At 36.0% G+C, this 17,588-nt stretch overlaps 1 long non-coding RNA gene across 1 annotated transcript; it reads right to left on the bottom strand.

The window, feature by feature from the left end:
• Positions 1-830: 830 nt before the first annotated feature.
• LOC122838882 lies at positions 831-11,980 on the bottom strand. The gene is made up of 3 exons (XR_006371960.1): positions 11,901-11,980; positions 1,234-1,317; positions 831-893 (listed from the first exon to the last, which is right to left on the bottom strand). It is a non-coding gene; the product is annotated as an uncharacterized LOC122838882 (long non-coding RNA).
• Between the last annotated feature and the right edge of the window lie 5,608 nt (positions 11,981-17,588).

Consider the following 17,588-nt stretch of genomic DNA (forward strand, 5'->3'; position numbering starts at 1 on the left):
AAGTAGCATCTATATGTTGATGATTTGCTATGAATGCATATACCATTATGGTCCTTTTTCTCACAATGGCTTTAAGCTGTAGAGCTTTAAGCTTCAGACCTTTATTCTTGACATTTTGAAATAGCAAGGAAACCTGGGAGCCATTGAGAAGTGGTATGAGAGCCTCAGAAGAAGTGCAGTGGAAATAAAAATCTTGGCTATAATGAGATAAATATTGGAATGTTCAGTTGTTGGACTATGCTGCACAAGATGTTTGCAGTAATTTTATGGTCATTGTTTGCCCACATTATAAATAACCTTGTTAAGGTCACCATTGTTGGGGGCCAGAAGCTGCATTGGCTAACTCATTACGCTATAATGACATGCAAAGTCCACCTGAGTCGAGGGCTTTGAGTCTTCTCTTCTCTTCTCTTCTCTTCTCTTCTCTTCTCTTCTCTTCTCTTCTCTTCTCTTCTCTTCTCTTCTCTTCTCTTCTCTTCTCTTCTCTTCTCTTCTCTTCTCTTCTATTTTCTTTTCTTTTCTTTTCTTTTCTTTTCTTTTCTTTTCTTTTCTTTTCTTTTCTTTTCTTTTCTTTTCTTTTCTTTTCTTCTCTTCTCTTCTCTTCTCTTCTCTTCTCTTCTCTTCTCTTCTCTTCTCTCCTCTAGTTACTTAGAAGCTTGCTCCATATTCCATGTGGTGCAGGCATTTCTTTCTTTATTACTGCAAGCTATGTTTAAGATGAGATGGCTTAAAAAGGATGGAATAGAAAGTTTGAACAATACACAACCAGAATTAAACTTTGAAACTGCAATTAAAATGATCACCATATCATGTGAGTTGCTCCAGTGTTTCTCATCTTTAAATTCAAGTTCTGCTACACTATTGGCACATGTTCTCCCATCGCCAAGTATAGACTATAAAATATAAAAACATTACACGACAGCAGGACTTTTCAATATCAGGCATCGAAGGGCATTAGGGTAAAGGGACAAAGGATGGCAGATGGACTAGTGGTTAGAACTAATTCAGCTGTAAGATGGACTGAACTGGGGAGGCGTAGTTCGCTTTGTATGTGTTACTGCTTGTATGGCAGACTTTCTGTGAGTCTAGCTTTGAGGCATGGCCAGATGCTGTTTTGGGACCTGATCTCAAGGGAATTAAAGCCTTGGCGCTGTAAGACCTCATCAGCTGCCATCAACAATGGGACAGTGTAGAAAAAAAATAAATAAATTACAAGAGATCACAAACACTTACCAAAGAAATGGAATGTTGTGATCTGAAGGAGTAGCTGGAGAATGACTGATGCAAGGGAGACTGCAGAGACCTAAACTGTCACAACTAGGACCAGAGAGAGGTAGAGAAAATAAAAAAGCAAATTACAAGCATGGAAGGAAAAAGATTAAAAGTGTGCAACACATAAAATATTGCACTTAAAGATGTGCCATCATACACTCAGATTGGCTACAGTGGTACAGCATATATCAGCGTGCTAGATAAACTAACATGACTTCGGCAAAACATCAGGACGTTCATCAAACTCGCAGTCCTGGGATCAAGCTACAACTGTTGATATTCCTTTCCAGATTTTATAGAAAAAAAAGCTAATTCTGTTATTTTGGTTGTGAAGTGATTGACAAAAGCCACAACTAAGACAAATCAATGCAAAAATAATACAAGTCTCAATACTGTCAGCAAATCTAATTCATAATATGAGCAGGATTTAGGACAGATATTTATATTTAAAATAAAATGTAATCTTAATTAAATATCTATTAATTGGGTTCTTTACTTGACAGGACAGTTATTCTCTTCACACAGTACTAAACATTCAGAGTAAATAAAGTGTTGAATACAACCTTCCTGGGAGACTCCTTTTAATGCTGCTGATGGGCGAGTGTAAGTATTTCATTCCACTTAAAGTGTAACTAAAGCTCCTCTGACAGCATGACCCTGCAGCTAGCAAATTTTGAAAAATTCCAGCAAAGTGGTCGGAGCCAAGAGATATGAGCGAGTGCGGGGTGAGAAGAGAGGGTGGTGGGGCTGCAATCAGGACCACAAAAGTACTTTTGTCAACATATCCACTTTGTCGCTATATTTATCAATTTTTCAGACTCTTTTAGAGATTTTTTTCCAAAACAGCTAGCGGTAAATCTAACGACTCTTTTCTGTGTTGTTGGCGACTTTTATGGTGACAATGCTCTACTGCAGCTCGACTTCAGGCAGCCTGTCTGTTCTGAGAGAGCAGCGAGAGTGGCCATTAGCTGCCATTACCTTCTCCCACCTCCTGGAACTGCTGACTGCACTGCTGTCAGTCTCTCATAATCATCCACTCAACACCATATCTTTGCTAATTGTCAGAGGAGAGAAGACCCATCCCACTCTGTGTACACATTGCAAATAAATCACACATTTGTAAAACTGGGTAAGGCTATCGATCACTGCTCACTGGTCACCATGTACGGCAACACTTGCTACTCTATATTCACTTTTGGGCAAGCAGGGGCAAAAAGAGATGGGAATGCCGTGCTGTGTTTTTATATCCGACGTGACAAAGTTGTACCAAGTTGTACCGCTGCAACCAATAGGAAACCCAAAAGCTTAAGAACAGTTTTACCAGAGAGGCCAGTAGAGAGCCGTGTTTAAGGCAAAATAATGTCAAACTAAAATGTTAAAATTTGCACAGAAACCTGAAGATTGAATCTTCTGAGAATAACTTGTTTAGACAGTGTATCAACAAAAAACCTTCATTTGGGTGTGGGTTTCCCTTTATGGTGTGTTCATAATAAAAATGTAAAATGTGTCAGATTTATCAATTACCAAAGATTCTTTTGAAATTTTATAATATAAAAATAACTCTGAAACTACTTCCTCCCAGAGATATTTAAATATTAAGTGAAATCACTATTATTTATACAATTTATCAATGTCATTTGGATGGCAATGAAACAATTTTCCCTTACAAATTCTAATATAAACAAGTGTCTTCTTGAATAAACTTTCTTTTTTTTCCAATCTTGCATAAATATGTGGATGTCCTTGTTGCAGGCAAGGTCAACGTCTAGTTTCAGAAAACAATCTGTTCCAGGAACCCTTGGTGCCATTCTGGCAATAACAGCCCTTTCTCCAATGTAACCCCCTCAATGACAAATCCAAAATTCCTTGGGACATCAGCTTTAAACAGCTTTCAAATTTTTAACATTTGAATATGTATTTTCAAATGTTAAAAATTTGGGAATAAAAGGAATAAAGATTTTATTGAAAACAGTTACTTGTAAAACAGTACTTAGTACTAAGAAATACTAGGTATTACCTAGGTATTTCTTAGTATTCTAGTTGGTAAAAGCCAGATTTTTACCAGAAAAATGTAGTATATGGAGTATATATAATCAGTATACGGAAATGTTTTTTTCTTGTCTGTTAAAAAGTAGCAGTGTGCTGCAGGATAGCTCATATATCATCAGCCAAAGAACAAACATGATGATGATGATAGTAGAAATAGCTAAAGTCTCCTATCCACATGCCATCATGTATTTAATAGCCTCACAGAATACATCTACCATAGAAATAAACAAACATCTGCGTGGAGCAGTGCCTTCCAAAATCCAATCAGCAACATTAAAAAAGAACATGCACGGCATCTATAGAAAAGTCAGAATTGGAGAAAGCAATCAATTCACAGAAAACAGATGAGGACTAATTCCTCATTTAAATCCTTGGAGTTTAATGTGTGTAAAATGTGAATCCAGAATGCTTCCCTTTCCAACAAGAGTCTGTCGCTGTCATTCCTTATTTAAGGATGAGATACCTTTCCGTACCTTGAAAATATCAAGAAAACTTAGCTTGCCTACAATAAGAAAAATGAATACAGAGTGCTGATTATCTATTTTGTTATGCTTCTTATGCTCTACTAACCTGGCCATTTCCTTCCTGTGCAATTCCACTCAGGACTTTTTCCTCTTTACTTGGATTCACTCCAGTAAATTTTCTACAAGGCTAATCAACGAACAGAAGGAGAAGTTGTGAACGATGACGTCAATTTTCTGCGCTGTGTTAGAAATATAGTCTGCCAGTGTCTTAGCAATAGCAGCGGAGGAAGTGAAGGAAGCCATTCAGTCCGGGTTGGAAACGCTTACAAATATTAAAATAACATTAAGCCACCTTGTTCAGCTCTTCTCTCTTTGAGTGATTGTTTACAGTGCCAAGATTTTCATGTAAGCTTCTTAGCATTGAGCTGATGTCTTACATTTATCACTGGCAAATGTTAGTGATTGGGTAACATTTATAAGTTCAACAGAGTCCAGACCTCCCAGAAGCAATAACTTCTCAATGGCCGAGAGCTCAGACCCTCAGTACAAAGCAAATAGGATAGAATAAGGGGCTGGTTTTTGTCAGGTTTGTGCTCTATGTAGCAGTCTACTTGTTTTTATATTGGAGTTGTGGGCTCTTACACAGAGAACCTCTTTCTCTTGTGGTTCCTTGTTTTATTGACTTTCTGAGAAAGTTCATATTCTGAGAAAGTTGAGATTTTCCTGAAACTCTCTGAAATTTTAAGCTAATTTCTCCTCTACTGAGTATATAGGGATGTTTAACATTAGAAACAAGCACATCCTATTTATGTGAGTAGAATGAACATATCTCACTGAAGTAACAGACTTTTTGAAGATAAACAAACCAGCAGGTTTTCTTTGAGAAACCTCAGGTTTCCTCTTGTCCATGCCTGACTGAAGTAGACGTATCACAGGAGTTGTAAGAGGTTTTCTATCCCCCAAAATACTCTTTATCTTTAAGGCATTACTTTTTCAAATTTCAAACATTAAATAAATAATGTTCACTTATCACAAAAACCCCACAGCACTAACATCACCTCACATCAAAGCATATTGTATGAGTCACGCTGGCCTTTATATGCAAATGAAGGCTTTCTGTATTTATATTAATACAAAAAACTTTTGAAGACAGCGGTTTGATATGCTATGAGAAAAGTATCCTAAGTGCAACATTTACATAGAAACCTATAATACCAGACATAAATTCCACAGGATTTTAACAGGTTAGTTGATGGTAAATCGAAATTCAAAGTTAGATTTTCATATTTCATTAAATAAATAATAAGCAGTCCAAATGAATTTTGGACTGCAGTGGGATCCAAAACGGATCCCACTGCAGTCTCAGACAGGGATTAGACAATATTTAATTTATACTGAGGAGCTTTCATATGTCATGGGGTGCATAAAAAAAAGAATAGAGCTGCTTCTGCAGAATATAAGGGAGAATGTGAATAGGAATGTGATTACAACATCCCTGTTCACTTGTTAACAACATTAAATTCACATCAGAAGAAGCTTCAATTCACAGGGCATTTGCATGCAATGTCAGGACTGTATGGGAAGCCGACCACAAGCATAAATCACGAGCATGTGATGAGGACCTACATATTTGCACAATTATTCCATTTTTTCCTGTTCAAAAAACTCCAATGTATCCTTTGCAGGAGTTCACTGGACCCTGATGGAGCACAGAGGATCCTCCTAACTCAGAAAGTAATTTTCAACCTTTTGAATTTTCTTTTATACTGCTATTTCATCTGTTTTTGTCTGATGTACTACACAATACACAAAACATTTCATTCTGTCCACCACTCTTTAATCCAAGTTCTATACTCTAATCATAAATATGGATCAATGCTACATGAATGCAGGATGGTATTTGAAGTTTCACATTCATTTGGGCTAGTTTTTCATTCCAAGTAAACACAAACTTCAAAGAGGTCTTCTAGCAGAAGAGCTATCATAACTTTTTTGGTGTTTTTTTTTTTAGTGGTTGCTATAGTGAATCAATTTATCTGTTCTCTGTTGCTGATGGTTTTAATTGTACCTGTGAAGAAACCTAGCTCAATATTCAGACACTCAAGGTTGATTGAACTTATTGACAGCGGCTCTTCTGCAAGCAAAACCCTTTCCACATTGATGAATAGTTTTGTAAACAACTTTTCTTAAGATCAGCAAAAATAATCTAAAAAGGATTGGACCAGAAAAGACTCGCATCCACAAAACATGATGGATGGCAAAGATGAAACTCCTGGATGTGACAAAGGGCTGACTAAACTTAGAGCTAGGCAGGAAAGTAGCTTGAGCTAATTATCAGGCTGAGAACAGCTGAGAACAGGAAGCTTCTCTGTAAAGAAGAGACAAACAAAGGAAGAAAATAACAAATGGAAAGCACCAAACCAACAGGAGACAAAGAACCTCAAAAACAGGATGAGTAGGAAGTAAATAAAACATAGTGCATGGAAGAATATAGATCATCAACATAAAGGAACAACATTGTTGTTAAAAATGGAACAAATATTTGCATTTTTAAGTTGTTTCTGATTTGTTTCTGAACTGGGAACCACACTGGGGAGGAAAACAAACAAACACAAATAAACTTCAAGTTCACAGACAACTAACATAAGTAAATGTAAACACATAGAAAGAAAATACATAATGACTATTAAAAAAAAAACAACACACCAATCTAAAGGTAAAGGCAAAAATATTACAAATCCAAAACAACACCAGAACTCAAATCCAATTATCGCTTTCATGACGATAATATTTATTTAATCCGGACAAGAAATATATGGACAGAACCCCCCCCCCACCGCCCCAAAATCTGTTCATCTTTAGAAAATATATTTTTATGTTTAATCTTATTTGCAGGCTATTGTATAATAATACTTAGAAATGTATTTTATGTTGTTTTTATTCAAGACTCCTGCTTTTCATCCACAATAAAAAAAATAAAAAAATCTAGAAAAGGGACTCCTGGCGATTAAGAATTCAGCTCTCATCTATTTTTCACAAGGAAAAGTGTGTTTTGCCAAACAAAGTGATAAAACAACAAGCAAAACAAGATGTACGTAAAACCTTTCTGCCACAAGGAGCGAGTACATTTTAGTTCTTTTGGATCACTACTGGATGCTTCTCTGCAGTAGGATCAACAGATGTTTTGACACCAGTCCAGCTCCTTCTGCTGCCTTGATATTTTCACCAGGGTCCTTCCCTGGTTTTATTTTTAACCGTCATGAATAAATTAATCACTTGAGAAGGGCCAATAAACTAAGCTTTCTGTGAAAATAATGCAGTTACCCACACTGTACTACTTTACCCCAGTGCAATACTTTCAGGATCACATACACAACAACACACTCGTACCTGCTCATAAATCTCTCCCCCCCAAGGGACCCACTGTTTCTAATTGCGGTCATGAAACTTGTGTATAGCTGTGTTGTTTAGCCTGAAAAAGATTAGTACATAACTTGCAACAATGTCAGAGATGGTGCTGCTTGATTTATGTCCAAAAGTAGATGTTTATGCAAAGACTGTAAAATGTGCAAGTTTGGTCTTAGGGCTAATGCCTTTGATATAGAAAAATATTCCTCCATTGTACTGTTTGCTTTTCTTAAATGTTAATGTGAAATTCTGTTTACTTACTTCTAAATGAAAACAAAATAGCGAAATACACTGAGCAAGCTTTACTGACCTTTTCATTTATATGCTTTTAGAGTAACATTTTTGTCTTTCTTTCTACTATGTTATTGCTCTGTGGATTGATTGTTTGTGTACATAAGTTACACAATGTTTTTTTGTTCAGATTTTGAAATCTTTGTACCAAGCATTTCTCCATCTTGGAGAAATGCATGGTAAAGTAAAGTTTTTGTTCATGGCAAATTTGATCATAATAGTTTTGTTATCTTTGATATATGGTAAAAATAAATAACTGAACTGGAAACCTGACTATTTTTTGATAGTCTGTACTCAGGGCCAGCCCAAGCCGCTTTGATGCTTGGGCCAAGGCGAGAGTTTCTGTGCACAATCTGTCTGCCTATTGAGTCATAAACAGAGAGCTTTTTAAATTCCTTTTCACACAAATAATCAAGCATACAAGGCAGCGGTCATGTGAACTCCTCAAATATCTTTGTAGGTGAACCAAGCTGTGTGGTTTGAGAGGAAGGTATTTGATAATGTTACATGCTAAGTCCAATGTAATTGAAGCTTGTAGCTTGTCCAACCACTGCATCTTTTTAACACTCTCTGTGTCCCTGGTAAATTATCTTTGCGTCTTTTACAGATTTTAATAACATTTTTCTTCTTGGTTATGCATTTAAAAGAGTGGGTTTTTCAACAACTTCTTTTGTCTAGGTCTACTTTTACTTGACCATAGCATCTAAGATAATTTTATGCTTCAGGCATCAGAAATGTGCAAGTGTGAATAAATGTAAGAAAACCATATTTAATATTGACAAAAGCAGATTTATGTGACTCTCAGTCAATATGTTTATTTTTTTAAGTCTGCGTTTGAAGTTGTTATGTCTATTATAGGAGATTAAATAAAAAAAATGTCAATACTCCACTATAGCTTTTTATGCTGTGTTTTCTTATTTACTCACTTTTGCTTTGAATACTTTTTATGTTTGGTTATCTCTTAAAGAGGCGGTGTTATGTATTTTCCAGGAACATTATAACATAACATAAGGCTCAAAAAGCCAATTTGTCATTATATTGTAAGCCCCTCTTTAAACACATGTTTAAAAGATGTGTTTTCATCAACACTTGGGTTTGAGAAAAAAAAAAAAAAAAGATGAGACATTCATTGCACCAAAAATTTATTTTGCTTTTAACTTAATGTTTCAAAAGTTCTTGGAAATACACATCTAGAAGTGATTTCATGCAAACACAGTTAACCTTGACATTTTTTAGACAGCATACATATTTACTTTTAAAGCAGGTGTCATTGAAACTCTGGTTAATGATGGAGGAGAGCATTATGAATTCATGCTACTACACCACTTACCGGCACTCAGTCACCCTTGACATCGAAATCTTCTAAAAGACACAGTCCATTCACCGAAGGATTGTTCAGTAAATTAACCAAATCCCTCAACTGCAGAAGTGTCAGGTAATGATTTCCCTAATTACACTTTAATTCAATTTTGTACTCTATTGACACCCTTCAGTGCATCCCTGACTCTTAGCCAATCTCTTGGCATTGCTCTCTCCCACCGCCTAAGTGGCAAGAGAGAGCTCAGTACTCATGTCTTCCCTTCAATGTGGGGTTGCAGCTGTTGCACTAAACTTCTGTTTTAACTGAGGGCTTGCTACAGGGATCTGTCCATTTTGGAGCATTTGTTTTGGATTATTGGATTGAAATTGTGTAAGCAAAAGTTGCATGCTAATTTATTGCTTAGTGATCCACCACAACACTGCAAAACCCTTTATTGCCACAAGCTAAACCTTTGGGTCAGTGGCTTGTGCAGCTTTTACAGCTTATAAACACAGTTTGTTTTTGTTTTTTTAAGGGACCTGATATCCCAACATGAGCTATTATACACTAGAATTTAGCTAAGGCTGTAGATTTTAGAGAAGTTTGCAGCTTATGTTTTGTCCCCCATACAAATAAACAATAGAAACTGCATGATGGGAGAAATCTGAACCACAATTGATTTTTGTTTTGTTTTGAATATTTTTTATACTATTGGTTATCTCTTAAAGATATTCAGGAGAGAGCTGTGTGAGTGTGAGCACACTGTAAAGTTAGCCTGCTGGTCACTTGTTTTTTATGACCACCAGAAAACAAATGCATTACTATGATTGTAATCCAATTACTTTTTTCAAGAAACAACTGCAACTGGAAAGAGTGGAAAGGGTACAACAGTATAGTTACTTTGATACAATTTTACGAAAATACATATAAAATTACTGGTGTAAAATGTACATAAACTTGTACTTGTTAACATATAATAACATGAATATTTGAGAGAGCCATCCAACCATTATCATACACGTTTATTCCTAGTGGGGTCGCAATGGGTGCTGGCGCCTATCTCCAGCAACTAACTCCTCTTCATCCCTTGAAGCTTTTTGGTGACTTTTCTCATCTTCAGAACCTGACAGTTCTGATCTTCATCTTTTCTCTAATATATTCACTCTCCCTTCGATCTAGTAGTTTTTTTTAAAAAATCTCCATAGTAGCACCTGATCCTCTGTTTTCAGTTTTAGCCATTACAAATTGAAATCAAAAGTACCAGTAAAAATGATACATTTACATTTGTGAAAATATTGTTCATAATATTTATGGTTATGCTTATCATCTTCAGCATAAAGCAACCTTGGTACACAGTGTATGATAAACCTGTTGCCTTTCTCATACGTTCTCTCCTCAGGAGTAAATTCGAACTCTACTCAATTTTTTTTCTAAAATCTCTGTCTTTCAGTAGAAGTAACACCACAGTATCTTAATACTAACCCAAACAAAGGATCAATGTTAGTCATTAACAAATATGATTTCAAATGTAACTGAGTGAAATACATTACTCAAAACACACTTGAGTAAAAGTAAAAGTTCTGCTTTAGTACACAGCTTTAAAAAGTACAAACAAGCAAAACCATTAGCATGTGATGTGCACTGGAGCATGGTAATGAGAAACTCATTGAGAAAGCACCGGAAAGGTCTTTTGCTTTATAGCGTGTTTTTGACAAGTAACTTCGTAAAGTATTAAATAAAGTATCTTATTGGAAAAAGGTAATCAGTAAAGTAACTGGATAACTTTACTCTGGAAGTACTCAGTAATTAGTAGCTTGAAATTTGAAACTCTACTTATCAAAGTTAAAAATATGTAGGTGGAATTTTAGAAATGATAAAATTTTTAGATCAACAATTTTAGTTGAATTTTTATCAGTCTTTTAACATAAAGTTATCTATATTTACATACCAGTAGAATTATGAATGGTAAACTGTCAGAGACTTACCCTCTATTCCAGGAAATTTCAGAGAAAATAACTGAACTGCTCGGACTCTTTCCCACCCACTGCAAGTTTCACCCACCCATATTAATGCTGTATCATTTGATCCTCAATAAATGTAAACTTTGCTGGTGCTGAAGCAGCATATTGAACTAATTTGCAAATAAAGTAGCAAGAAACTGAATATATTTGCAACATGTGCATGTAAAAACACAAACTAGCATATGTATAGAGGTAACAAAATTTATTTCTGTAAGGAGGAGAATTTTTTTTCTTTTCACATCCTATCATCAGAAAAATTTGCATATCTCCTAGATTAAATTTCTGGTGGATTTTTCTGAGATAGACGTGCAGGACAAAAAGCAAGCAAAATTCCCTCAACCCTGCCCAAAAACAGGAAAAAAAAACAACAAAAAAACAACAGAAGCATGTTAGGAAGTGAGATGGCTGGAGCAGGTGCAAATATTGCCCATGAAGAGGCAAAACAGAGAAGCCAGTGTCAAGCACATGGAAGCATTTGTGCGAGTGCAGAAATATTTAGAAGGCTAAAAACAGTAGTGACACTTAGACTCCACATCCATCACAAAGGAGACTGCTGTGTTTGTCCAAAGGAGAGGGCTGTGTGAGTGTGAGAAGACTGCAAAGTTAGCTAGATGGCTAGATGGCTCGCCAGGAGAGAGAAATCTTTTGGATTCGACACGAACAGCTTCACTTTCTTACACACATACACACACACAACAGTCCAATGCAAAAGGATCCCCAATATTGTTTAAAATCTGGTTTGCAGTACAAAATTTAGCACCATATAAAATTTTAGTGCTGTTGTAAGAAATTAGGAATGCATTTCAATTCAATTCAGTTCAATTATATGGCACCAATTTACAACAAAAGTTAATTCTATCCAATTATAGATACATTAATAATGATCCTACTTATCAAACAATGTAGTCATTTGAATCAAAGATTGTTCAGATCTCAAGTGATAAATTCCTAAATAAATTTTAATTGTTACAGTAGCTTGTGGTTTATTAAATCAATATCTATCAGACTAAGAAACAGTCTATACAACTATCTAGAGAGATTATGACCAGATCAACATGATCCTAATGTTAATGAAAAGTTACTTAATAGACAAACCTTGTTTGCACAAAGCATTGTTCTTGACTCAGTGGGTGTTTGCTTGGGTGTTTAACAAATTTGCTGAAGTACTCCAAAACGTTTTTTTAATATGAATGTAGCCATTTGAAAAGTGCATCATACAAAGATTCAATTTATCATTTGTCTGTTTCAATGGCTTTTATACTGTGTCTGCCTTCAGAATTTTACAGTATTTACAACCAATAATCTTTGTGATCAAACATCCTTAGCCTGACTGTCTGACTGTATTATATGCATTGCATGGTTATAATCTTTGGGGGAAAAAAGAAAATCTGTTTTACATTCAGGCTCAATCTGTGGGATTCTTTTGAGAAGGTCTCTGAAATGTCATTGCTTTCTGTCCTGAATGGCTGCTCTGCAACTGGTGCCAATAGAAGATCATTTATAAAGGCCCAAAAGCCTGAGTGCATGTAACGGTTCCGTTTCTCTGGATGTTTTCCAAAGTTGCCTTGGCAAACATAAAAAGTCAAAAGGTCCCCAGCTTGAAGTATGGCAGCCCAGTGGGAGTTCTGCTTTTCAGGTCTTCCCAAAGTAACCAACAGTTCACCTTTTTGCTGTGGCCACACTACTTATATGTTCCACCAAGAGAGCTCACATTATCTCAACTTTATATTTTTTAACTTGGCTACATATAAATTTTAGGCTATGTTTCAAAATTGTCACACTAAGATGCAGAGGATTAAACATCCAGGCCCCAAATTATGTATGTATCTTCTCATAAAATTTACTGCTGTTCAATCTCTTTGTTTTCAAGTTGTTCCAGACACCAGATTTAAGACCAAGGGGGACACAAGCTTTCAGTCTGCAGCACCAAGGCTGTGGAAGTCTTTCTCCACAGCATGTTTAGTTGGCTAAACATACTGTGCTTAGCCAACAAAAGCATTATAAGTGCTTTTTGTGCTGTTTCAAAAAGGACTTGTAATGTTTTTAAACCTAATTTCTGTTAAATGTTTATTTTCTTTGTGTGTTTTCAGGAGTTCAACTATTTTATCAGTTTTGGGGGAGGAGGGATTGAAATAGTTTTGTGATAGCTTTGCCTGTGAAAGGCACCTACTTACTTTACTTTTAACTTTTGTGACTTTATTATTTCAGTTTTTTACTAATCAAAAGTAATATAATAAATTAACAGCAAAGATAAAGACAAGCACAAAAAACACAACAAGCAACCTACTTGACAGGAATGAAACAGTGTCCTAGGTAATAAAGGAAGCAATATTATATTTTATTGATTAGACTTTAGCACTATCCAAACTTTGTAAAAAAAAAAAGAAAAAAAAGAAAGAAGAAGTCTTGTATGAAAGACCTATGCTTAATCTGATGCTGCCTGATTTGACAGAAAATACGGTTTGAAGTTCTCTTCCATATCCATTCTTATCAAGTTCCAGATCAGTAGAGCGGCACAAAATTTTACCACCTTATGTCTGATTGGAAAACTGAGCAATTCTCCAGCTCTCTAGAGCTCAGGCCATCAGCTAGCAGACAGGATAACAGTCCTGTCTCCTGGTCTCTCTGTCAGGGGAGTCTTGGTCTGGAGACACCAGGTTTCTATCCAGCAAACTTTAACATTGGGATGATATTTGGATCCCAGTGGGGCTGAGATATCAGTAAGACGGCTTAGGTCTTACTTGCCAGGTACTGTGACAGAAAGTTTCCCAGTGGATGAAAAGGGAACAGTCTCTATGGTACCTTACAGAACTGTTTCCTCTCAGGAACCTTAGGAATGTTATAGACGGGAACAAGTGATACTGAAGAAAATAAGAAAATTAGGGATTTTAAGTGATGCTTAAACCAAATTACCAGGGTGAACATGTTGATAGCAATTGTCAAACCCCAAGCTCACAAAATCGTACACACTGACTATTAAAAACAGTGGTATTTTGTAAACTAGATTTGGTGATGGCAATCTGTGATGAGAAAATAAAACAAAAAACTTATACATATTTCAAAATCAACAATGGTATTTTACCTTGTATGAAACAAAATTGCTTTTTTATGAGATATTGATCTTATTTTTGGTACAAATGCATGCATACACAATGCACAGAAAAAAAAAAAAAAGATAAAAACTACGCAAGCAGATGATGACATTCCAAATTGGTCAATCTTCCATGTTCCCTATCAGGATCGACTTGTGTACACAAACATTTTTCAGTTTAACCTTTGGAACCCTGTGTTGTCCACCAGATGGTGGCAATCTATATTTATGATTCAGCGCATAGTCAGGATTAGAGGCTATATTGCTAGTTCAACCCACCATATTGGAGGATGTCCTACAATTGTTGATCACAACTTTATACAATGAACCAATCTAGATGTTTCAGCAATGGACAGATCTTCATTCCACACAATGTTACAGTACAGGAAATTACACCACCTCACCTAATATCATCCTTTGTTTTGTCTTTTTACACAGGAGTTGGAAAGAGGTTTTTGAAAACAACAAATCAATCATAGTGTCAAAGTATTTAAAAAACCTTATCCGATTGATTTTCTTATCATGGATGGTAATAGAAATTTTATGAAAGTAAAGAAATTGTCTCTTTTGTGTGTTCTGCTTATTTTAGCAACACTATCATGAGTCCATCAATCTTGTTGTGTGAGGGATGAATTGAAGTAAAACCAAAGTATGAATTAAATATTCCCCATTTGGGGAATAGGGTAATTTAGTTATGCATTAATTTGGTGTATGTATACAGTCAAAAGTTATATAGTATTTAAACTTTTTATTTCATTTATCATTATTTAGTATTTCATGAAAAGTTCAGCTGGGTTTTCAAGCATCAGATACAAGTGATTCTACCTCCTGCTTCAACAAATATAACTTTATACAACCTCTTGCTGGTGGATGGGTTGATTACATGAAGATATTTCTTTACAAAAGGGGGAAAGCACATCCTTGCAGAAGGTAGGAAATGACGCAGGGTTGATATGAAATACCTCCATGCAGACCATGACATCCTTCATACCAAAAGTAGAAGTATTAAATGTTGAGGGGGCTAGAAGTGCAGGTAAATATAAAGCTTCGGGTTATAATTACGAAATGGAAAACGGGTGAAGAGCACTAGAAAAGAATGGGAAATCAGGTTCAGAACCGGAAAGACAGTAAAGTAGCATCCCCATACGAAAGAAAAGCCCAAGGGAATGACAGAAAGATCGTTTGAGAGATGGTGGCAGAGGACAGAATATGTGACAGTGAGAAACCAGAAAGGGAGATGACAGGTGTTTTTTTTTTTTTATTTTTTTATTGTACTTCCTTGGGAGTGGCAGCAGAGAGGACATTAAAGGACAGCTAGCTTGAACTGGACCAAAAAAAAAAAGTTGCCTCACTGTAGTTGGAACAATAATTTTGGACAGTAAGCTGCAGCAAAGGAAGAATAAAATATAGCACCTGTCAGTTTCCTGTTAAACCACCAACCCAATTCTGCCTGGTCCACAGCCAGCCTCCAACAGCTGTCAAATAGCTAATAAAAGTTAGAACTTACACTGAACAGTTACAGGCTGATATACATTAGGCTTGCAGTGTCTCATTATTTAGTTCCAGGTTTCAGCACAGTAGACCACTCAGCTCAAACCTGCTCCTCTTTAGCTCTATGTAGTCGCATGCTGTGTATGACCTCAGCCGATGTCTTAATGTGTTTTTGTCAATTGTCTTGCAGACATTATGGTAACCATTACAGTTAATTTAAAGCAATCAATTGTTCTTACAGATAGGTGTGTATCTACCATACTGTCAGTCCGCCGACATCTAACTGGTTCAACGTCTTCCCATCAAGGCTGTCAGTTTGAAGTGATCACAGCAAATAATCAAGTCAGTCATTCTTGAATGACAAATTTTTATGTCAAATTAAATTCTATCGTTCTAACAAGGATGCTCAAGATTAACACCTGATAACCAAAGATCCACTTGATCGGGAATGGCCAAAGATATTTTGAATAAATGACAGAGAAGTCTTAATAAAGACCAACATTGACATGAACATTAACAAGAACAATTTCAACAAAAAGAGATACTCTTAGATCAAAGTAAATAAAATATTGCTGATTTACATCTATCTAGTTAAAGGGGAGATGAGGGCATTTAAAGAAAGGTAATAGTTGTGCCTCGTCATCATATATATATACATATATATGTGTGTGTGTGTGTGTGTGTGGGGAGGGGGGGTGCGTATGTGTAAAAAGAGAGAGAGAAATATATACCAATATACCATCAAAGTCTACATTTAGAACATGAAATTTTGATGATCCGTAATGTTCTTCTTTCTCTTAGTCATCCATTAGTAGAGAGGGCAGTCGCAGTGCTGCCTACTCTATGGTAAGTGACTGAGGTATTGACTTTCCTACTAGTCGTTAAATGATATGATTGCCCAATTTGCTTACAAGGCAAAAAAAAAAAAAAAAAAAAAAAAAAAAACTAACTGTAAAGTGAAAATATTGCGTCAACCAGGACTGCTGCTTGGGGAGTTTGTAACCTTTGGGTGCTTTGGAACACACTTCTCATTGAGAAAAGGAAGAACAAAATAATTTCTCACTGGAGTCTACAAGATTTGCCCTGCAACAGACCGGCGACCTGTCCAGGGTGTACCCCACCTCTCGCCTAAAACGTTTGCTGGAGAGAGAAACCTGCAACCCTCCCAACCCTATTAGGGACAAGGGTGTACAGAAAATGGATGGATGGATGGAGTCCACAAGATTTCTCAATAACACCAGAAGACATTAGGTTTGTTTCTAGTTTTTTTTGTCCCAATGCAGCTTCATCTGAATACTTGCTAATGATATTGACAATGTGGCTAAGTACGCAACACTGATCCCAAAAGTTTTGGATGAGTTCTAGACAGGTGTGGCATGGAGTTGCTCTTGTAAACCAAGGATAGTTCTCTGAATTTCACAATGGCTTTTCATCATTCAGCATGCCTCTAAAAAAACATTTATGACAACAGAGTGTAGTCACATCTGGTGTTTTAAGACTTTTGTGGCATTTTTTATGGCTTTGGCCTGGTCTTAAATGTTAACATGAGGCTGTTTAAATGCTACTGGCAGTTGGATTGGTACTTAAGCTTTTTTATTTTCTTTGCACAGGTTATATTTCTATAACAGTATTGGCGTTTCAAGTGAGAAATTAAATTTGATGTGGAGCTAGCTACTTGCCTTATTGCTGTTTTAAAATTGCTGAGACAAAGATTTTATTTCAGTTCTCTTTTCTTTCTCATTGCCACTATAATTGAAGTGGAAAGTATTCCCAAACAGTAGGTTTGGAGACAGGGTGGTATGGCTATGGATTTTCTCTGTTCTTTTTGGTGCCATTGTGAGATAAGGTGCACAGCAGAATGCCGAGGTCTGCACATAAATGTTCTTCATATATACTGGTTTAAAACAACACTTCAATATACTGTTTAAAACAATACATGTAAACTCAAAAGACCTGTAGCAAAAACCTTCCGTGTAAAAGCTCTTATTCTTCCAACCTCGTTAAAAAATGCATTTTGGAGATCGCTAGTAATCAATTTGGATTTGGAATCCAGAAGTGGTATTTGTTCATTCCAAGTTAGAAGGAGCAAATGATAGCTTTCCTTAATTAAAGTTATGTGATTTAATCACATCCAGAAACAAATGAAAAGCAAAATAGATGGAACATGAATAATTGAAAGTGTTTTTTCTTTGATTGGATTG

Source organism: Gambusia affinis, linkage group LG10 (assembly GCF_019740435.1).
Source record: "Gambusia affinis linkage group LG10, SWU_Gaff_1.0, whole genome shotgun sequence".
NCBI lineage: Eukaryota > Metazoa > Chordata > Actinopteri > Cyprinodontiformes > Poeciliidae > Gambusia > Gambusia affinis.